Here is a 24,286-nt window from a genome sequence, read left to right on the forward strand (position 1 = left end):
ATTTTTCCAAGATCAGACTTCAATGCACAGACTTTTTTCTTTCTTGATAATGCTGGCTTTCACTTACTTACTCAGAACACAGTATCTTGCTTTAATAGTCTATAATTTTAAACCTAGACTATCACTGTCTTCACTTCAATTACAAATTGTTTACAAGGGTCGCTTTTCTCCAGTTAGACTGTACTGTTGGCATATACATTCCACTTTTTATTAGAATAATTGGGTTTGAATGTTATGCAGGGTTAATGGCGATCACTGTTAAACAGAGCATTACTTCCCCTATCTGCAATCAGTAGCAGCTCACTAGAAAAACAGAAATTCAATTTTATCTAGCAGTGGGATAACCCATTCATTAAAACTGTCTTCCTAGAGAGAGAAATGGATGGAAATGTGGGGTGTCTGGTTTGCAAGGGATTTATTTCAGTATTTTGCGATTTGATGTGCTGCAGTTTGGCACAATGACATCATTTTTTATATTTTGGGAATCCAGTCCAGGGAAACATGCTAGTAGGTAAGCTCTGCCCCAGAATCCAAGTCTCCTGATTCTGCAAGAAGAAACCAGATCACCAAGGACTTCCAAGTGACCCCATGAGCTGAAACACATGGGGCAGGGAGCTAAACCAGCATCCAGGGCCTCCAAGCAGGCTGGGAGCTCAAGGGCTCCCAGGGGTGTCAGCTGCTTGCTCCTCAGCTGGGTGCCTTTGCATGGTGAAAGTGCCATGGAGCCACTAGAAAACCAGAGAGATTTAATTTCATGAGACTCAGTGACTGACCTAGGATATTTCTGTGAAGTATTCTGGGTTTATTGAATCGATGTGCTTTAATAAATCTCTCTTACAGTGGAAAATTCTCTAAGTGGCTCTACTTTCAACATAAAGTAGGTCTAAGACTAGTGCCCTTTCATCTAGCTGAGTCCTCCAAATTTTTAGTTGATTTTTTATTTAACCCTGATTCTGGGCTAGAGCTTTGCCACTGTGGTGGCTTATACTACTTATACTGGTTTATACTATTCAAGTTTCAAGACTGTTTCCCCAAAGAGTATCTGTCTTTCCATACAGCTCCCTGTTCACATCACTGAACAACCATTTGTCAGATTAATACTACCTTGACTAATTGATTTTTTATTAATAAATGCAACTGTGCTTCAAGATTTTATCTAGGTCCCTGTATTGAAGAGCAAAATAATGCATAATAAGATTGCTCCTGTGATATGTTTACGATATTTCCAACCCAACTGAAATCAAGTAGCATGAGAAATCAAGTAGCATGAGAAAAAAAAAAAGGATAGAAGAATCTGATGCAGTTTCCAGAGTCATCAACAGAAGAACAAGGTTCCTTACAGGGGAACTTTGAATAAAAACCTAGGATTAATTTAATTTTTAGATAAGGATTTCTGAAGTGTCTATATGTAACAGTATAACTCACACTGTCATGCAGTGCATCCGATCAACACATACCCTTCCAGCACTACAAACATAGGTGCTTTATTTAGATATAGATGCTGCAGAAACACCCACAGAAAGGCCAAGAAAAATAAACCAAGTAGGAGGACTCGGAGTTCCATACTTGGCTAACCTCATCTAGTCTAAATCACACCGTCCTTCTCATTAGCTGTGGATGCTCCATTTTAAGAATAATAACCAAAGAACTGACCCCRTAAGACTTCTCGAAGGTTGCCCCAGAAGCTCTGGATGCTAACAGTTTGAAGTCATCTTCCAAATCCTATCTTAATTACTATTTACTATCTTTCTAAGCTTTCCGGTCCTTCCTCTGCTTTGAATTCATCTTTCCAAAACACGCCTAACGAGAATTGTCCATAGGTGTGAAAAAGTCTCACTAGYATTTTATGAAATAGCATTAATCTCTCTTTTTTCTCCACCAGAAAAACTAGAATTTATACATTGTAGGTCTTCACTTTTCCCCAAACCATCTCTTTTGGCTATCTCATAGTCATCCTTTGACTGATTATTWTAGCTAGAATTTTTCTTTTCCCATTAGTTCCAACAGATGATCTCTCACTTAACAGAAATACTTGTTATTAGTCTCTAAGTTTAAGATCTTGCATCTTGTGCTATTAAATTATAAAAGCCTAAAACAGMCATATTTGAATCTCATGTATTTAGGTCAACAACAACATGCAAAGACAAACAGGATCATTTTATCTAATTCTATGATTTTAGTTATGTACAGATCTCAGTATSTACTGACTGCATACTCTTATGGTACATGAGCACACAGTTTGCATAATTATTCTTGGAAATAGGATCCATCACAAAATAGTGACTCAAAAAAATTTATTTTAATTCTAGGACTTGGGAAAACACAGTTTCTACCAAACTACAAAACCTCAGTGCTTCCCTTTTGTTGATAATACAAATGGTGATTTAGRCTTTGTCTTAAGTTCACTGTGGCCATTCGTAGAAATATATCAAAGTTTACATTAGCATAGTGTATCTGCATTTTGCCAATAAAACTTTTACTGCAGATAGGAGTCCAGGTAGACAAAACAGATTTTACTTAGACAGCAATGTTGGGGGGAAAACAGCAATTCAATGAACATCGTGACAAGCTTTGGCATACATACTGTGAGCTTCATAAATAAGTGGTCTAACCCAGCCAACTCTGAAGTAGGAACAGGCTAAAAAAGAGAAAGAAAGGGGTGTGGCCAAGTACAGCAATCAGACAATATTCTGCCATATTATCACTGAGATCCTCTGCCAATAAGCAAAGAAATACTATTTTTATAGTTTTCAATTCTTTCAAGAGACAATGTACTGAAACACAGAGATAAATTTCCATTGCATAAGGGAAGCAGATAGTATAATGAAGCATGAAAAAAGCACTGTAAACCTCCATTTAAATAAATGAAAGAAGTAATGAATAGATAAAAGTGAGATTGATTACTGAATATCAGGATGATATGATGAAATTTCTTWAAAAAAGCTTCCCTTGTTATTTATCTAGCTTTCCCCAGTATTTGTTTTTACAGAACTCAAAAGTTTTCAGAAGGAGGAAAAGGAAAAAAGGAGTTAAAGAGCACAGTATCATTTCCCACTGGATTTTCACCAGATCTTTAGAATTAACAGGAGCTTATCTAGCAGAAGGAGGAGGAAGTCATATATTTATTTTATTAGTCCAATCCAGAGTCAGGGGGGAAACGTCAGACATGCTTATGGTCATGCAAAGCTATTTTCAGCTCTGGCTCCAAACTGAAGAATGGTTTTGATGCATGCTTTAAACCAATTCTATCCCTCAGCCAAATAAAGACAGAAAATAAAAAAGGGAACTTCTCTAGGGCAAACCTTGCCATTCACTATGTGTAGGCAAGTCTGACTACATGGTATTTTCCTGGTATTAAACAACCCAATTTACAATTGCAGCACTAACATCACATTTTTTTTTAATGTGATTTGAGAGCCTGGCCCTGTTCTTTCCCATTTGGGGTTGCTAGCTGTGCAGCGCTTTCCTGAAATGCCACCCCTTGCTTTGAAAAAAATCCCACTTTTATGCTTGCTGCAATGCCTCTGTTAGAAACACCGAAGGTGACATCTCGCTGCCATAAAAAGACACAAGTGAAACCCTTAAAGCAATAAATATTAAGTAAATTACTGAGTGGAATAATAAACATAGCCTACTAGCAAAGTAGCTCAACCATATATAAACCTAGTAAAACCAAAGAGACTATATTCTTTTATCTCATATAAGATACTTTACTTTCGGGTTAATTTTTGTTTTGCTGATGACTTTACTTCCTTTTCCAAACAAATTTTGCTTTCCAGATTGATAAGAAAGAGGACACATTTGTTTTGCATACATTATAAAATCAAACTTTCTGTTCCATTTTACCCAGAAYGAATAACATTCTGTTTTTATGCACTTGGCTACATTTCTCAATCAAAAAGCCTTTCAATGTATTGTGGAGGGGAGGTAAGTGATTGCTGAAATGGAACATAAGTTCTTCTTTCCTTTTTTTTATTTTCCTTTTTTTTTTTTTTTTTCCTTTGTTGCTTCTAGCATGGCAAATTATCCTGTGCTAAGCTCATCCTGCAGTGACTATACTGCACCTGTAAATATTCCATGTATCTGGTTTTGGATATCTAAATCTAACTCAGTAGTAGAAGCATTTAAGTAGTCTGGAAGTAATGCTTTGTTTTGCTCTGTTATATGGCATTAGGGCTGTGAAACAGAGATAATTTCTTGTAGTAGCCACTATGCAAGGGAGCAGCATATCTACTGTGCTGCTTTACTCTGRGTGTAAAAGCAAGGAGAAACATTTTAAGCAGCCCAAGGAGTTAAGCAGTCACTATTTTTAACTTGAATGGCACCTTTTCAGCTATTTCGTAAATAATGTTTATATCTAGGAAGCTTGCACACAGAATCAAAGTAAAAGAAATCACCTCCACAATTTGGAAGTTAATATGTTCCACCAAAATTAAAGGTTATGCATGAAGTCAACAGCAGGGAAGCCTAGCCTCCTTAWAAGATTATTATTATTTTTTGTTTTTTTGCATCTTTTGCTTTGCCCCACAAGCTGGGACGGAGGAGACCTGACCTGCTCCAGGAAGCCCTGTCTAAGCTAAGCTCTTTTCCTCAGGCAGGTATAACTGCAGCCCCAGCCCTGCAGCAGAAGTTTAAAGATGCCCCTATGGTTCCTTGTGGTGCKTAGGGCCCTGATACTCTGTACTTCAAAAAAACTGGGAAAGAACATTATCCTTCTCAAACTGCTATTTTTTAATAAACTGGAAAAAATAGTTGGTTTCTTCCTTCAGTTACAAAAAGAAAGGGAAAAGAAATGTGGGAAGAAGTRGAAGAAAAAGAAACTGAAAAGATGAATAAACAGAAAGGAGCTTTAAGAAATATTTTGAATAGAAATTCACACAAGAGTTGTATAGGTAAGAACAATGAAAATAGCTTAAAATAAACAAGCTACTACTTTCTTTTCATTTATGTTTCCCTCCTTTTTCAATGTGGCTCATCACTTCAGTTCAATTAATTATCCAAACATCAGTGAACTCCGAATACCTGGCAAATCTGGACGCTCTTCCATAAAAGAGCTATTAAAAATTGTATGCCAGGAGATAGAAGGCTAGAAACATTCATTAAAAGTAATTCAAATATCTCCTGCTGAGCAGTCGCAAAGCTTTTAGAGCAGAATTATGAAAGATAATCATCCAACCTAATTAACTTCAGGCTTTTTTATTTCCCTTATCTTGAAGGAATTTCACAAACTCATAGACTGTTCTAGCTGAAGGCTTGATCACTTCGTTTTCCTTCCTTACGCCCCAGGTTTACAGTGCTGTATAAATCTTAACGATACTTCTCCTGCTCTAGAAAGAACAAAACCAGAGCATCTGACATCCTCACGGACACCCTGGCTTTGACGCAGAGTACTCGCGGTTGCTCTGACGCAACTTTTTAATTTGAGTAGCACTGAGGCTTTGTGACTGTAAGAACAACACTTGAAGCATGACTGTTAKAGCAAGATTCAATGCACACTGTTAGGGATTTTGTCTGGTTTAGAGATAATGAGGACAAGTGCAATTTTCCCAGAAAACGGTGTTTTTGGTATTGCATTTAATTACAATGTATTTCTCAGATGGACACGTTCCCTAACAGGCCATAGCACATTTGTATAGGCACAAAAATACGCCATAAAAGTAAAGAAATACCATGAGAAAATCAGTATTTGCCTGTGAACTGGTGGATGTTGTTGATTTATAGCCGATTACAGTTTAATTGTGTGTTATGGAAGCATTAAAATATATATATTATTTCAATTTTCCTTTTGGCTTTAATAAAATGAACTCACAACTACYACCATCAGTCCTAGAATACTCAGTCTATTTGCATACGGAGCCGGGCTAAGCCGTACCTGCTTTTCCTCAAGGAGGAAAAAAAAGCATAGAAAAAAGCTCTTCTCTTGCAGCATATTTTCATTTGAAGGGTGAATTATTTGCTAACAAATCGTTCTGAGACAATTAGTTATGAATCATCGCCCGTTAATACACTCCAGTGTACTCTGCGCAACTCTGCGTCCATTTGTCAACGTAGAGCAAGCCCAGAAACGACATCGGACTGTATCAAAAGATCCTTATTTGTGGATATTAAATTATATATTCTTAACTGCAGCGGTCTGAGTTGGAAATCCGTCCTAAGTTTGGCTTCCCRTCAACCCTGCCTATTCCTTGAAATATTTCGTTTTTAAGTAACTAAAACAAGCACTTAGCAGGGATCAACGGGGATTTTTTTTTTCCCCAGGCGACTGAGGAGAGACCTCTGGTTGAGGTGGGTGAGCACCCCGACAGYGCTTCCCGGGGTTCGCACCGCAGGGAGCCGCCGTGCCCGGCCCCACGCTCACGTCGATACCCCATGGGACAACTGCTGAGATTTTGGATTTCCCCCCAAATTCACTGTTACTTAACTACGTGCTTTCCAAACTTGTAATCGCTTGGAATTATGTATAAACCCCTACATATCGGTCTTTGCCTCAGTTTCTTCATCATCCTGCGTACTCTTTTGGACGTGGTCGCATCGGGTCCACGGGGATCTCACGAGTCTTCCTTTCTCACGAGAACCGCCCATCAGAGACCCCTCACCCTGTCTTCTCGAAAACCATCTTTCCAGGTAAACTGCAACTACAGTTCCTTCGCAGACCCACCTTCCGCAGCCTGGCTACTTCCTTTAAACACGTGCTCACACAGATCCGAGAGAACAGCCTCAACACATCTGCAAACATAGCATACGTGCTGYATTCCTACCCGCTGCGCAGTGTCCACTTTCCTATAACATACAGGGAAGAGCTGCAAAAGACAAAGGCAAATTGAACATTTTAAGTTATAACAYTGTTTAGAGACAGAGAAGAAAAAATGTTGACTCACTGGGAATATTCCACTCAGTTCCATTCAGGAGCTAAGCAAGCTTTTTTGCGTAAAGGCAATGCCAATTTAAATAATTGTCTATTGGCCTAATTCTGTAACTGTATTTTCAAGTGATAAATGGTTTGAAGGCATGCATGAAAACGCCAGACTTCTCAGACAGCAAATATCCTCCCTGTGAATAAATCCTTTGTAAAAAGGGATTGTATCCCGTGCACTAAACAACTGAGGCTGAAGATGCTGCAGGCTATTACACATCTTCCCAGTTTTCCTGTGTTTTACCCTAATGACATTTAGGGTGGTGGGATCAAAGAAGCACTCCCTCAGTTTTGCTTCAAAGAAACACTGTAAAATGTAAAACATGAAATACGAACACGCTTTTTTGTCTCCTCTTCCCCCGCAAAACTCCTCCCTTTCTGCATGGGAAGCGGTGCTCTGAAAGGAGGTTGTTCCTCAAGCTTTTATGCTTAGTGACAACGTGTATACCCCTGTCACCTAACACTCCTAACAAGTCGTCAGAGCCCTCTTCGGGTTGACACAGTCAATTAGACCTTCTGTGTTAAACTGTTCTAGGCTGTCCCTCCAAAGAGTTTAAACTGAATTCACATTCCAGATAAAAAAAATACGATAATGGATGAAACAGAATGTAACATCTGAAAAGGTCACAGCAGAGAATATTGTCACATAAATTCACGTCTTGGATATAGATTCTAACAGGATGAAACTATTGAAATCACAGCTTTGTATGGCAAAGACATCATTGGAAAACCAGCTCTATTCAACTTTACTTTCCATACACGTTTTTCTTACTGCCACAGAGCTCAGTTAACAAAAAAAATCTGGACATGTAGAGGGCTTTGGGAATATAGTAGTGATGGCATGGGCCCTCTGGTATGCAAGGCATAGTGAAGATGTCTCTTTAGCACAAATAAGATGACTAACTCTCTGTTCTTCCTCACACAAGTTTTACACTGAAGGGACATCACAGAAGTCACCTCGAGTCATATCTATTAAAAGATAATTTGTATGATGGACATAGCTTTTAAAATATGGAATAGACCCAAAAACAAGGAGGTGGTACTCAGAGAAGAGAAAAATGTTCACATTTCAACTTAAATAGTCAGTATATTTCTCAAAGCTTAAAGTGAAGTGAATTACCCAAAAAATGAGTGTGTAGGATTTGACCGCTTATTTTGCTTCCTGCGACATTTTGTCCGATAGTGGAAAGGAAGGCAGAAAACATGAAAGAAATATTAAAATATTAGCACATTACGAGGTACAGCTGTATAAATCTACGTATAGCATGTATTAAAGGACAGGCAATCTGGCTCACATAGAGTAACTCCTTTACTCGATGACTCAAATCCAAAATTAATCTTAGATCTAAAAGATACGACATCTGAAAAAGTGTGGTTAACATTCTTTCCCTATTAATTTTCATGTTGTGAGCCTCCCCAAAGGTGGAATTTGGCCAGGCCCAAAAGCAGAATGTCAAAATATCTCAATAGATTCTTCTCATGTCTCTAGAGTAAAYAATTATACTTTTTTTTTAAAAAAAAAAAAAAAAAAGCTTTGTTTGCTTTTGTTTTACCTGTACTCAGCTTTTATGCATCTGCGTAGTTCTGATGAATCTGAAGAGGCGTGAGTGCTTGCCCAGATTTGAGATGGGCCCTACAAATTAGAGACGGATGTTGAATTCTAATGTTTTTACCATCAACGTAGTTAAAAGCAGGCATAAGCATCCTCGTTCGGGTTCCTTYGAAAAACTTCTGAGCTGAAGTTAACTTCACAGTTTGTGCCTGAATCTAATTTCAGATGAATGAGTGAACCTTCTTATCTGCTCAGCACTCAAACACAGACTGCACATACCAACAGCCTTTTCAAGACACCCCRGAGTATCTTGTTAAGAAATAACAAGGATTCCTAAAATTGCAAGACAGAGGCTCTTTACCAACACCTTTATTTCAATAAAGGAATCTAGAGAACTCGGAAAGCCTTAGCTGCTGGGACCTCCCCGTAAAGTTTCACAGGATCTTATTTTTCAGTTTTTGTCACTGCTGTAATGTTTTGGCGTATCTTGGAAGGACACTGAACGACACCTTGACAGGACTTCAACTGCATCTTTTCAAAGAACCTAGATCTGTTCCCATCATGGGGCACAACCCTGGAATACTCATTATGTTGTGGTGATAGTATCTGCCAGGAGAAATRTAAAACTATTGCGTGGACAGCATACTTCTGGGGGGCTGAGGGAAACTCTGAAATTAAACACTTGACAAATTTGAACTTATACCACACGTTAGCAATGACAGGAAAGAAATGAAAGCTTTGCAACGTGCCATGAAGTAACGTAAGGCAGTATCAATAACAACAAAAATAGTTCTAAAAGAATCTCTCCGAAGGAGACGAAACAGAGAAAGGAGACTATTAGAAGTTTGTTCTTCTAGTAAATTAGATTATGGGATCAGTTAATGTTTCACTAAAGAGGAATGAATGAGATAAGCTCGTTTCATTCACTGAAACCAGTGTTTTTCCTAATATTCACAAAAAGTTTAAAAATTCAATCCTGTCTTCTAAGTACTTGTTTTACCAACAATATTTTTGAGTGCCAACAACACAACAACTGTTATAAATTAGACTGAATTTACAAGATTGTATCATTGTCATACTGCTATGTTTAAGTAAGTGTTTATCCCATTCTATAAGTAATGGTCAAATAAGCATAGATATTCATCTTTACCAAAACAAAAAACAAAAAAACAAAACAAACAAAAAAAAAAGATACCCTTGTATTTTCAGTCAATAGAAAATGTCAGTATCTCTTTGAAAGGGAAGGTGACTTGACCCTTTGGAAAATATGTTTTCAAAGGTCTTTCCTTCCTCCTTAGAAACTATGCTCACAACTTTACAGATGCACAAGTTAGGGAAGCAGAATTAAACGATCAGACTCACTACACAGTGTGCAATTTTTTCATTCCCAAATGTGAAGACCACTCAGCTGTTTTTCTCCAAAATGTAACATGTTGTTCCTTAAAGTATATGGGTGTGCACACAATTCAAACTGCTTCTAAAAGCTTCCTTGTGCTCCAGGGAAGAGGAGATCAGCCAATCTTTTGTCATATTTTCAGTATGAACAATGCCATCATATTTTTATAACACCAGGTAGTCTTTTCATGCCCAGTCCTTCTGGAAATCCTGCTCCTTAAAGTGAATGTGAGTCTTGCCACTGACTAATCTATTTGAGATCTAGACTAGTATAATGCTGCAGCCATAAATTAATTTGCTCATTCTGGGCTACCCAAACATAGGAATCTTTTTTGTTCTGTTTATCCTTCATTTACTGAATTGATGGCTATAAGAAGACAACAACGTAATTAAAACTAACAGGATAAAATAACGACAAACACCATAACACAAAGCATGCATCAGAAAAAACAACATTTTTAGTAGATGCTGTACCTTGCCATTTTTATTTGTGATACAGTCATTCTACATGCTCAGTAAGATGATCAATAAGGCCAACCAAATCAAAGCATTTGTGAATTTTACTCTGGGTAAATCCTACATCAAAATGATCTTCTGCCTCTCAGTCGGCTTCAGATTTTATACTGGAAGCAGAATAAGAACTTAAAGGATAACAGAGGCTAATAGTGAGGCTTGAATAGCTCACCTCTGGTCCTGCTGGCTGCTGTCCTCACACATCCAACACTGCACTTCCCACAGATCTGCCAAATCTGACACAACCTTAATCCTGTTACTATCCGCTTGTGACACCAGCATCTCTATAATTTAAGGATAACTATTACCAGATGAAAGAAAGTGATCTTACATTGGATGTTTTACTGGAAGTTTGTTTCATCATTCCTGTTTTTTTTTTCTCCTCTGTTTTAATGTCCACTGACTATGGAAAACGTGATTAGTGAAAATGCTTATAGAAAGACTTCTCTGTGATGCTGAGCTTTCTTTGAGTTTTCCACTGTGTATAGGTTAAAACCAAGAGACAGAAGTTCCCKCTAATTTTAAACCATCTAACAGGACATAACCTTTTCTAAAATGTTCTTTTCTACAGAAGTGATCATTACAAAGATTTTTGAGATAGTTGTGTCCCTATTTTCCTAAAAGGAATTACAGAAAGGTTCAGAAAGTTTTGGGTAGATACACACGTCAAGACACATCTCTCTACAGGAAATGTATAGAAAACAATCTTTTTCTTCTCTATAAAAATCCATTTATTTTGACCTGATGAAAAAACATTAAATATTTTAATTCTGATTATACATCTCTGAATGAGCYTTGAATGCCACCATATGCTTGATCACTTGCTTTAAGAGCAAAGCTCAGTTCAACATAACTTGTGGAACCACGAGTGTCATAGCACGTGCTATCTGTGGAAGTATACCTGCACTTCCATATGTAATCTGTTTCTGCTAAACTAGGTAACTGCTATATTCTTGCCAGAGTCCAACATTTTACAGGATACTCTAGACTCATTTGTGCTACTCTGACTGCTCCTTGATTCAAAACACTGAAACTCTGTATTAAAAGTTACAATGAAATTAATAGCTACAGCCACTTCTATTGACGTCATTCAGGGTTTATGTTAAAGTTTTATTTAATAAAAGAATGCATAGTATAGAGAAGCCCTATTCTGAGGTAAGGACCTTGCACATCTGGAAGGACATAATATCTATTTTTTTTTAGGCTGTATGTGTGAAAGAAGTTGCATAAAATTTGCATATGTTGTTACTTTAATTATACTTGCACTCCGGCTAATTGTAACTGTTTTTACAAACGTCACATTTAAAAATCTGATATTTGTTGTATTAAACACTTGTACTTACATGAATGATAAATTAAGTAAAGCTACGTAATAAATAATGTCAACACAAAATGCTAGATGCTTTTCCAGTGTACTGAAAATACAAGAGAAAGATGAGAAGTGTCAACCATAAACTACATTTTTAAATTCTCTTTTTTACATGCACACCCAGARAGAGTCCCAGCTCTGGTGGCAGTGCCTCAGCTGAGGCTAGTGCACTGCAAAATGACTTTCAGCATAGTATCTGCTGAAGCATGGCTGTTAAAATACACAGAGATAATAGAAAATKAATAAATAAGCTGTGCATTGAGCACCTCTGGCGTCCCTGCACGCCCGTAGCTCCTTCTGCGGCACACGTCACACCTGGCAGCAGCACGAGCTCTCCTGAAAACACCGGGYGCTTCTGCCAGCCGACGGGTTCTGCTTCGGTGCTCGTCTCGCCCCTCTCTGAACCAAGACCGACCCGTTACCTGCACTTGCCTCAAGTATTAAGGATAYAAGAGAGAGGAAGGAAAGGGTGCACCACAAACTGATCGCAACGGGGGTGGCCACAACAGACATCTCTCTCCAGCGGGATGTAAGTTGAAGCAAGCTGAGAAGACACGGGTAAGAATTTTATAAATGACTGACTACTGGCAGCTCATTTAACAAGTATGGCACACTATCTTGCCAAACATTTCATTACCTGTTTCAGGAGAAATCTAGAACAGCAAGAAAAAAGGAGTAACTACGATACTGTTCAAGCAATCTACACAGTGTCTGCAGGAGCAAATAAGAATCCTGCAGATACCATATTTTGCTCTAAAGCCTCACTATTATCRAGTAAAAAGCACTTACTTCAGTAAATGCAAAGCAGCTAAATGCTACTTTTCACCTCACGTTTCATTCTCTGATTTTCACTCTTCCACTTGCAGCACTAATTCACATCCCCGAATGCACATGTCTCCACAGAGCTGACCCAGACTTCAACCCAGAATCACCAATAATTCAGCAGCATGTACAGGGGAAGTAAGATGGGATGAGGCACTACATAGACTCCAGTATTCTGTAATCTTCCACAGCATCTAAGTGCTGCAAGCAGTCTAATCAGTCACTACATCAGCTCAGAGAGCAAGGTTTCACCATCTGAGGCTCCTTCTGTACGTCGGAAAATAAGAACACAAAAAGCTTAAGACTCCCCTAACATAATGTGTACATGAGAGAGTCTGAACACCTGCGTCTCAATTTCTGGATCTTTGTCCTGTGCACTAAGCAGACAGCAATCCTTCCACCACATCTGGTAACTCCTTTTTAAATGCAGGAAATGTCTCTGTTTAATAAGGATTTTATCCTGTACCTATTTTTTGTGGTGCTCATAAGAGGTAACAACTGAAACCTTCATTCTTTAGTGCTTTCTAGACATTTTGGGGGAGTGTTTCTTTTTTTCCTGATGCTGACTACAGTTTGTCCTACTTGCTACCGAGGAAATAAGCTTGCAAGTGGAACTAGATATTGTCTAGAGCTGCCTAGAAAATGCAGAGTTCGATTTTGAAATCTGACTTCATTCCAAATAGAAACAAGCATTTCAAACTTCATCAGGGAAAACTTCTGCCAAAAAACAACAACAACAACAACAACAACAAAAACAGAAAAAAAAACCCTAGCAGTGTCAGCTGGATCATTTCATTTTGATAGAATTTGATTCAAAACTGTTTGCCTGTATCGAATTTTTCCTCTTCCTTCTGAAGCACAATTTGGGTAAAACTGCAGCCTCTTCCTTTAACGAAACCTTTACATTTCAGCAGAACTTCATCCAAAAATAAATCCACTGAAACCTCTCAGGTCAAGCTCCACTATTCTTCAGTCGACAAATTCAGCTTTTCCATCGTTCTTTGGTATCAAGTTCCTTTCACAGGGGGATACAGATAAACACCATGAACCCTACAGGAAAAAACTTACAGAAACAAGTAGGAGGGGAAGGATTGATTCCAGCAGGAGTGGAAAAATAAACCCAAGATTTGTCGCAGCAGGTGTGAATGCTGCATCAAGAAACTGACTGACTTAGGCAGAAAAAAATTACATATAGGATTTTCAGTTTTAAGGTAAATTTCTCCAAAAGAACATGCCCACGATTTTTCATGTTTGGAAAGAYTTTTCAAGCACAGAGCTTAAGTTATGTCAACACTCTGAAATGGAAAATATGATGAGATTATCCCATGTTTTTTCCCATAGTTATTTAATATAGCTGCCTTGAGTAAAAAAATAGCAGGGAAGACATGAGGCATAAGCCTCAGTATAAGCTTACTAACTAAATACATATTCCAGTATCTCCAGTTTTAGGAGTTGTTTAATTATGGAGAATAGAGCTGTGACCTTTTTCACTATGGTTGCTGCCAAAGTTAGGTTAGTTTAGTCTAGTATGTACCCCCATCTCACAGTCACAGCTTCAGCAGCAGCATAGACATGCCCTTGCTCACTAAATATGCATTTTTTTTTCTTTTTGCAGCACAAAGTGAGTAACTAAATATGGCTATTTACTCTTAAATTAGCCACAAATCCGTTGGCTACACGTGGTTCACCAACCATTTTTGCATCCACGGGAAACAGAAGTTTATACACAGCCATTTTTCAGCACGCAGCAAGGAAGAAGTGTGATCTTTCTGAGGAATGAACCCTAATCATCCCCATCAACAACAACGTGCAACTGGAATCATTAGAAAGTGCTATAACTAGAGCCTATGTTAAAATTAAAATTGAATTAAACCTTAATTGAATTAATAATACTTAATTTAATTCAAATTTAAAGACCTTTAAAATTTAAGTGAAAAAAAGTGCTCGTGTTCCTGGAGATACTGAATAGTCTATTTATCTGATAAGATACTATAGATAGAAAGGTAAACTTTTCACTGTAATGTATAGCCACTACCTTTTTTGAAAGGTGCAATCTCTCATTCGAAAGAGAAAGGCCCGTCTGTCATCACTCGCAACATTTAACAGCCAGCATTTTGTGTAGAGCACCAACCTTYGTTAGCTTACATATTCAGATCAACCCTTTTCAAATTAAGCTCCCTCCAGCTGCTGAATTGCCTTGAGTAAGCCTTACAGAATTATTTGATTTTGCTGGGATTACTCATTCTATTCGTCATTAAAATTAAAAAAAAAAAAAAGATGAAATGCAACCCAAAAGCAGCATTGGTCCATTTTTTTCAATTTTATGCATTTTTTTAAAAAATCTGAGAACTCCTATTTTTAAAATACATACAGTGATCAGTGAAATTGCACTTCACAAGGCATTTGTACTCCTTACATTAATTAATAAATAAATAATGGGTCCATTCCTGGAGCTGAAACACTAGTAAACGAGAAGTCTGGTATTTGGGCAAGAGACAAGGGATTTAACCAGCGTCACCCAGAAACTCATAACAAGGAACTGAGTCTTATTTAGCTCTTTAGCCTTAGTCTAACATTAAAACCATAAAACTGTCCCACCTACTAAAACACTCAACCTAACACACAGCAGTTAAGTAACACAAAACAGAGTGAAAAGCATAAATTACACTGAAAAAGAAAAAAAAGAAGAAGAAGAAGAAGAAGAAGAAGAAAAAGAAAGAAGATAGTTGTGTGACTTACCTCAGCCCAACAATCCAGCTTGCCTTCATCTGCCAAAATGCTGGTCTGCTCAAGCACATTTTTTGGCTTTTCATCTTCCTTTTTAAGACATGGCACTGCATAATCAGAGAATACATTTATATTTTTACATTTATATTTTTTACATTCTGAAACTCATAGTGTTTAAAAAGAAAATAAGAATGGATTAGTTTTTATGCTTACTGTGCTTGTGTATTTTTTTTTCAACTGTATAGTATTTTGAAACTGTGTTAACCTTACACCTTAAATTTTTAGGAAGTAAGCTCAAAAAGGACTTTGCTAAAGTATGAAYAAAACAGGCTACTACTCAAAGGTTTTTGTATTAATAATACATTTCTAAAGAAAAGTCACATTAGCGGAACATTGCACTAACAGTTAAGCACAGAAGCACTAAACAGCATGTGCAATCTATCCCTCATATCCACATATTCTATTTATTTTCCTCCTGTTTTCAAGTGCAACATTTTCTCATGCTTGCAAATCTCATAGGYTTTCCTGCTGCTCAAAATTCAACAAAAGCTCTCTCAGCTGCTTCAGTGCAAATTAGTCGGACGTTAGATAAAATGCTTAAATAACAACTGGAGCAGAGACTGGAAATTAGCTCTCCTCTCTTCTGAGTCAGTCTCTCATCAGTAGGTGGGATAATTATGTTCACTCTTGTTTTCCTTCAGTGTCTAAAGACTATTTAGCCATTAAACGTAACACAGACGTATATCCCGCACCCCGGGTGAGCCTTCCAGTTACCGATTTTTTGAAGAAAAGAGGAACTAGCAGTGGAAATGATGTGGGAGAAATTAGGAATAGCAGCCTCTCCTGTGTGTTTTATGTGGTGCTTGGCTGTGTCTGCTCCTGGGGGGGGTCACAGACAAATTCCTTGGGATTCGGTGAAGTTGAAAGGCAAGGCAGGTGCTCAGGTGTCCACTGTATCAGGCTTTGGGATGCTCTAGGCAGTCTCAGAAACAGAATTCATTATCAGCAACTCAGAAGCACATGTCTTAACTCCTAGAAGCATAAAGTCCTGTTCTGATCATGCCTAGAATGGTACCATATAACCTACTTTAAAGTGACTTTAGTGCTAGGAAAAATACAGCAGTCAAGACAGAGGTACTTAGGGAAGAGGACAGYCGTACTATTCAGTTTTAAGGCCTCGAGCTTTTAGGTGCCTAATTTAAGCTCTTTATGCAGTAAGTGAATTCTCCAGAGAATGATTCAGATCACCTAAGATAGCTATTTACAGTAAGACATTGTGAACATCCATCCTAAAGTGAGTAGAAGGCAGGAATGAGGTATCTAATTCTTTGTAAGTCTGTAATATTTAGCTACTGTTAAAATAAAATCAGGTGCCTAAATAGCTGATACACTTCTTGCCTTGATCTGTTTGTGTAGATTCCTACCATTGTGAAGGGAGGAAGCAGGAATAATTGCGCTTTACTTCTGTTTAAAAACTTAATATCAATTTGATGCTATAAAAGGACCTAAAAAATTGAACTCTTGCTAGAACTGCTTCTCTTCAGATGCTTCCTGTTAAGATCTATTAGAACAGAATTATTTTTCACTCAACCTTTCCCAGAATAGCTCATGGTTGAAATACACATTTCTGTAAATAACTGCAATACGATTTTCATATTACTTGAAGAAAAGCTGAGGCATTCATTAACTGTAAAAGGCAATTGAAGAATTTACCATCATGAACATTGTACTTYGCTTTTTTGGACTGTCAAAGAGAAAAACATATATCAATATCAAGGATTTCTGTGTCACAAGAAGCTAGCGTTCATTCAGTATCATTTATTGAGAAAATAYTCTACCTACAATTGTAGTGTATTGGATAATTTCTTTTATACTTTCCAAAGTAAAATCAAWTCTTTTTGATCTCTGTTGGGGAGAAAAATAACCTCCAGATCATATTTTCATTTGTGACTGATGCAAAATGTAAGTTTGCACAGTAAGGAAATGTATTCAAATCCTGGCTGCATTTAGCTTTCCAGAATTTTTGCTTAGTTTTAGTTTAAGAAGGCAGACTGGACACTTCTATATAAGCTATAATGACCATTTCCTGGTCATTAAACACTCCAAGTGCAAGTTCAGTGTGAGCACAAAGCTAGCGAGTATATCTGGCAATTTAGGCCAAACTTTAAGACTCAGTTAATTGGTGCTTTATAAGGATGCAGATAGGCATTTGAAAATTTGATCTAATTTCAAAATGAGCTATATATATATGCCTTATCCGTAAGGTTCAATGTATTTAGGCATAAGCCTTCTATACAGAATGTTTATTATCAATAAGCATACCTAAATTCTTTCCAAAATTGATTCACTACTCTACAGTACGCATAAAAATATTACAGAAAAAAAAAAAAAGCTTCATAAAAATGAGCAGCTGCGTATGAAGGGAAAGGATTGCRTTCAGGCCCCAACCTGCAGATCACTAGAAGCACTAAGCAGTAAAGCTGGTGTATATATCCCCTAGGGTGTCAGGAGGTGTGTGAAAGCTTGAAAGCCAACTCCTCCAGCACATCTTGTCTGATCCATTTTATATCATCCAGGCTGATTTCAGCTGAAATACTACCCCACTGAAGAATAATACCAGTGTCTTTAAATAACCCTATGGCCAGCCAGCCGGGACTGTGAAGGTATAACAATTCACAGCTCCTTCCCAGCTAGGCACCAGTATTTATCATGAGCAAGAACTAGGTCAAAACATAAATTCTACATGCCACTGGCTTTAGTCCAAGGGACTGTGATGACACGATCATATTAGAAACTCAGATTTCCAGAGCAAGCACCAGTGTAGATCCTGTGGCTGCAGATACAACCATGCAAACACTGGCTGCAGGTCTAATTACTAGAGTGAGGTCTCCACACAGCCTGAAGATGCATGTATTTTGGAGACAAACAGTATCACACTAGTGGAAAAAGGACATGCAGTGGATATATGCTAGTCATGTAGACACATACAGGAGAATACAGAGTCCTGAGCATTTAGAGATCTTTCCTTCTGCGTATCAGGAAAGACAAGGAATCTCTGCTGGAGTTCTTGAAGAGGATCCCTTCCGTTCTCTCCTGGATGACAGAAGGACCGTAACATCTGTGGTCCTGTCATGGTCCCTTCTTAGAGGCGTGGTTCGGCAGACAGAGGAGAAGTCTGAATAAGCAGATCACCTCAGCAAGTGGTTTATACGGACCTCCACTCAGGCTGGGAATGGCATCAAGGATTATATCTTTCTAAATAATAGTGTTAMACCAAAACAGAAAGAAAGAAAATTGCCAATAACAGTAAGGAAGACCACAGTCTTTCCTCAGCTGTTTTTTTACAGAAACCTGCTACTGGGAAAAAGAACTATTATTTAATCTAATTGTTTTGGTAGAGTGAAAGCTGTTCTATAATATTACCTCTGATGGACTATTGCATATTTGTACTTCATCTTACAAGCTGACTAATGTTTTCTGAGGTTTTCTAAAGATATCCACAGTGGTATTGGCAATGTTTGAAGGAATTTAAACTCTGTAACATGGTGTACACAATGAGCTACCCACATGACACTCAGTATGGCTGCCCTCACACCCAGCACCCTCTTTCCAATTTTGAGGGTACCAGTTTCCCAATGGCCTGGTATGACTTCCAACGGAGTCTCAATAAAAAGGATCCTTTAGATTTAATTGAAGCGGAATTAGAGCCCAGATCATTCCCCACACCGAAGTGGGACCGCCACAGTTTGCCGCATTTCTGCAGTACAACAAAGCTCTAACAGCTGAAATTTCAGGCGACAGGTCCAGGAATATTCAAAGAAAAAAAAGAAAGGAAAGAAAGAGGCAAAGAGAATGTGACATAAAGTACAATAAATAAATTGCATTAGGAACATAAAAGGGGAAAGAAGARGGAAAGAGAAAACCAATTGGTCTATATTTTCAGAAGAARAACACTCCTGCCGCCTTCAACCAGAGAAAGAGAACATTGCAAAAATATCCTTATAAAACTATTTTGTGTCATAATGTCACATCTACTCAAATGTTATAGGCTGCCATTTTACAGCTGCAACTCGTGTTTGCAGGATAACACAGACATTTTTTGACATCGTTTTCCTTGTAACAGAGAACTGGAGGCTATACCGCTCTGAGGGATGAAAACGTGTCCATGAATAGATTACAGACACACACATGCATCTAGATAGGTGCAAGACTATGGATCTGATATGGGAAAATAGATAAGAGATTTGGCAAAAATAGTCTGAAAAGAAAATGCTCCCTTCTGTGACACCCACTCTGCAGAAACAAAGTGTTTTCAGAGCTAATCACAAGGAATTTAGTTTTATCTATGCATCTAGTAAATAACCATAATGACCTCGTGCTCTGCAAGGGGGTATTTTTAAAACAGGCAACTGACAGCACCAATAGCATTAACCCCCCTGGTAATTACAGTGATCAAAAAAAAAGAGAGAAAAATTGCAGGTTTCAGTGGGGAGAACTGCTGGTTAATTTGTTTACTCCCTGGGATGTGTTGAGGGATTAATTAACTAAATCATGGTGGTTTTTTTAAAGGTCTTTGTGTTTCCTAGAAAATAATTAGTTGTTTCATTAAAAGAAAAAAAAACTGAGGCACTGGATGGACGAATAAAGTAAAAAACATACGGACGTTATGATTTCAGGCTCGCGGTTTATTTAAGTGACCTGACTTCCTACAGCTACATTCACAGGATGATCATGAACAGCAGCGCTGACGTGAAAACTGTTGTGCTGCTCACTTTGCTTTCACCCACAGCAACTTGCTCTGCATCTCAAAGGATGCCAATCCATCCGGAATCGCACCCGCTTGTCATTAAACTGTACTGCTGTTTGCTGCTCACAAAAAACTAGCTTTGCTCCCACAGAAATCAGATAAAACCAGTGAGAGCAGATTTCTACCGAGATGCAAATACTCATACTACTGTGCCTCTAATTTATGCAGCTTCATATGAGCTTTCTCAGTATTTGTAAATTAAATTACCTATGCTCTGTCACCATAGCAAAACAGCCTGTGTTCACACTATAAACTGCTCTCTACTCCAAAACAGGGTGACAGCATTCAAATTGTGCCCTGTAATGATTCCCGAACCATATCTGAGGATTGCTTTGAAGAATTTCGGATGACAGGAGCCAAAAGCACATCAGCACTTGTTCTAGCAATTCAGCAGCATCTGCAAGTTTATTGCCTAAGATCAGTGCCCAGAAACATGCCTAGCATGTCTTAATTTACTAATAGTGGTATAATCTAGGAGTTTAAGAGCCTTGAGTTTCTTCTACATAGTTAATAGAACACTTCAGTTTCAATGAAATACTGTTAAGGATGTCAGCTGTGGAGATCAGAAGATCAGGAACCTTTCAACGTTCAGCTCAGAAAGTTTACTTTATYGAGTTTACTCTTTTGTATTAAATACCTAAAGGGGCAGAAAAAAGTAAAAGTCCCTTAAGGCACAGTTATGCAGACTATAAACCACAGGGAATCACCGTAAGAGGAAGTCTAGGTAGCCAGAGGCCTCGTTATTTCATCATCAGCTTTGGTAGGTTAGGAGACCACTGCCCAGCATTGGAAAAATCTGAGAGAAATGGTCAACTGAAAGGTGTAAATAAAGAAAAAAAGGGAGGCAAGGTCAGAGGAACAGAAAGAGCTGAAGGGGAACATTGAAGACATGCATATAGCTATTTTATTATAGCTCCCCACTAAAAGCATAGGAGTAGAGAAGTGGTAGAAAGATTATTTGAGAATTCCTGGATAACATGGGTGTTCTTGGTTATTCCAGTTTATGCAATATTCACTTTGACAAGTATTTCTGCATCAGCTATCATGTACAATATCTTAAAACATTTCAGGTTATTCAGTCGAGAATATCTCATACTRTTTTTCACAGGACAGACACTAACTTACACAGTTTTCCATAGAACAAGGCATCTTCTAAGAGAAGCACCCACTACTTCTCCAAAATAAATGTACTAAGCCTTCCTTGTTCCATACTTCATCCCTCAAAAGTCAATTCTTTGTTCTTTAAATAATTGTTGTCATCTCTTCCTCATTCTCTATTTTTTCTTCTGTTTCCCATGTGTGTATGTGTATGCGCGTGTGTTGTGTTTTTTTTCCTAAGGTCTAGTTTCAGCTGCTTGGGATTAAAGAAGATAGTGGGAATGGTAGAAGTATTCCTCTGAATATCTAGTCTAGAGTCATAATCCCACTGGCACCTACACTGTGTGGTTTAGAAGAGCCAAGATATCCTATGTGATGACTGCAAGGGTTCAGTTCAACAGCCTCTATACTCTCTTTCACACCATCCCTAAATAAGTTGGGTGCTTGGCATTTCTTTCCACCACAAGTTTTATCAGAGCAAGCCTTTAACCCTGCCATTAGGATGTGCAACTTGATGTTAAAACACTAAGGAACATTTGCTGATTTCTTGCTGATACTGTGTTATGTAGAGGGGGGAAAAATGTCTAAGATAGCTGACAGCTTCAGTGGACAATTCATTACATAAGGAACGGCACATTACACTATAAAGGCTACTGCAAGGATAAACTCCCTTGGGAGGAAGAGATCTAAAGAATAGAAACCTGCTTAGTAAAAATAGAATTTAAAAACAAACAAAAAAAAAGAGGTGGGAAAGCCCCTGTAAATTTTTCACATGGAGCAAAATATAAGATGTTTATTAGGAATGCTGTCATTTCCCAAAGACATGCTATAAAATGGAAATTGATTTGGAACGTGCGTTGAAGTGATATAGCTGCTATGAATACTGAAACATCTCTAAATCAAGTCTTGGAGAACCTATATTTGTGAGCATCACAAATGCTCACATTTGTGAGGTTCTTTTCAAGAGCCAATAACTTCCGAGACAAAACCAGCAGTGGTCAAACTTCAGCACAGTAGATAGCCATGCTGGTACCTSACTGGTCTTGCTGGATCATGCTGGAGGCCCTTGCCAAAGTTCCTCTGCTATGGTAGGGAAGGAGAAGGGGGGTCTCTAGGGATCACTGTGCCCAAGTCCCATTCCAAAATGGACCTACGATGTTTTCAGACAGATGATTTCTGAGTCCTGACAGTACGGAGTAGTATTGCAGATATACAACACTGGTGACCAAAGTCCTTTTATTTTGCCGTTTGCTTGTGTAGAAATGACGGAATCAACAAACTGGTATGCAGGCAAGCATCCATTCCCTTTCCCATCAACAGGACGGTTTGTTCAAGCCACATTGTAGGATCTCACTACAAGATAGCATATATTTCACCAAAAATGCCAGAGACAGCTCCAAAGACAGTTATGAAGAAAAGAGTTACAAGCACTGAGCACCCACTATGCTGCTTCTTTAAGATTAAGACTACTGCTAAATCTTCCCTGATATGAGGTTCACACTCATTAAAATAAAAAAGCAACACGGCCACCATTATAAATCACCTTCTAATTTCTAATCCCAATATGATTTACCAATAGTTAGCGCTGCCCTGAATTTGCTGGCTCTGCAGTAGTCCCTTTATCCTGTGCTGCCATTTAGAGCAGAGCTGGACCTGTCTGAACATCACCTTTTAGTCACTCYGCCCGCAGGGAAACGCAGTGGTACACAAAGCTCTTGTGGCAGCTTTTCTCCACCACGAACGCCATATGGCAAGGCAATATTGATTTGAAGCAGATATTTTTAGATACATCCACACACCGACACGGTAAAAGGGGGCTGCAGTGGATATCTGACTAAATATTTAGTCTCTGATTCTAGAAATGAGCAGATGACATCCTTTCTAGAACCTCAGAGTAAATATTATTTTCACATCCGCCTAAGGTCAAAGCTCTGGTTTCATTAGCTGGAAAAATAGAACAGCTGGAGGTTTTTTTTTTTTGGTGGTTGTTGTTGTTGTTTTTTCCCCTATGGAAAAGCTAAATTAACTTTCAAGTAGTTAACCAGCGGCTAAAAACTAAAAGGAAGAGCAGACTCAAATGGCACACCAGAAGCATAGCATTGTACACATTTTAGCAGGATTGCGTGAATTTCCTGAGCTTTTGCTCACATGCAAAGCGAGCAAGATGCTGCTGCAGAGCACTTATTTTAAATGCTTACTCTCCAGCATGGATGCGAAACAAGAGCAGCTGGAGAGACATCCACAAATCCCCCGGGGATGATTCATAGCCCCAGGCGATTGTCCTAATTTTGCAAGCTGAAATCTGGCCACATAGCAGGCTGCAACTGCTAAAATAATTACTGGAGCTGAATAGAGAGGATACATTTTCAAGCCAAACCATTTGGAGATGTTCAGGTTTGAAGAGAAAACCCAAACAGACATTTAACACTGGTTTTAGAACAGTTTTGTAATTAATTTAAAATGCATGTGTTTATTGAGTTATTTATGTGCTACAGACAAAGACTTATAAAAACATGCAACTTTTGTATTTAAAATCCAGGCTTCTTAGAAACCATTCAAAGCCCTCTACTGTCAGTTGATTTATGTAAGCAAATGGTTGGGCTCASACAGTGCACCATGAACTTTAACAGRGTGCAAGATGAATACAAGTGATTGCTTGTGTAGTTTAAACTACCAGAGTAGAGCTTCAGCAAATGCTAAAGAACCCCATCACACTTCAGTTGTTGGTATGAGGATTCAAGGCTTCATAAAAATATTATTCCTACCCACATAAGAAAGAATACTCTGTTTATATATAAACAAAATGTAAAGTACTCCCTATACCATAAAGATACTCTTAACTGCTGGAGACTGTGAAAGGTCTACTACAATCATTGTCTGATCCCTTTTTTTAAAGGATAAGCATGACAGAAAAATAGCATTTCATAGACCTAGAATAACAATAAACTCTGGTTTCCTCTCTAAAAGTAAGGTGTGATTCTGAGCATTACTGAGTGATTATTACAGCTGCCATAAACTCAGTAAAAATTAGGATGTAATGCCAAATGGTACTCAATACTTGAAACTATCATGAACTTCCATGGGACTGTA

General features: G+C 38.2%; 1 long non-coding RNA gene across 1 annotated transcript in view; it reads right to left on the reverse strand.

Moving 5' to 3' along the window:
• Positions 1–2,496: 2,496 nt before the first annotated feature.
• LOC146585299 (uncharacterized) overlaps positions 2,497–24,286 on the reverse strand; it is a 30,957-nt gene continuing 9,167 nt past the window's right edge. Inside the window, exons 3-5 of the long non-coding RNA XR_014898036.1 lie at positions 8,467–8,546; positions 6,659–6,800; positions 2,497–2,638 (exon numbers count right to left, since the gene is read on the reverse strand). This is a non-coding gene — a long non-coding RNA (uncharacterized LOC146585299). The remainder of the gene's footprint in view (positions 2,639–6,658; positions 6,801–8,466; positions 8,547–24,286) is intronic.

Source organism: Rhea americana, unplaced genomic scaffold, assembly GCF_003343005.1.
Source record: "Rhea americana isolate MKP2758 unplaced genomic scaffold, rheAme1 scaffold_83, whole genome shotgun sequence".
Lineage (NCBI taxonomy): Eukaryota > Metazoa > Chordata > Aves > Rheiformes > Rheidae > Rhea > Rhea americana.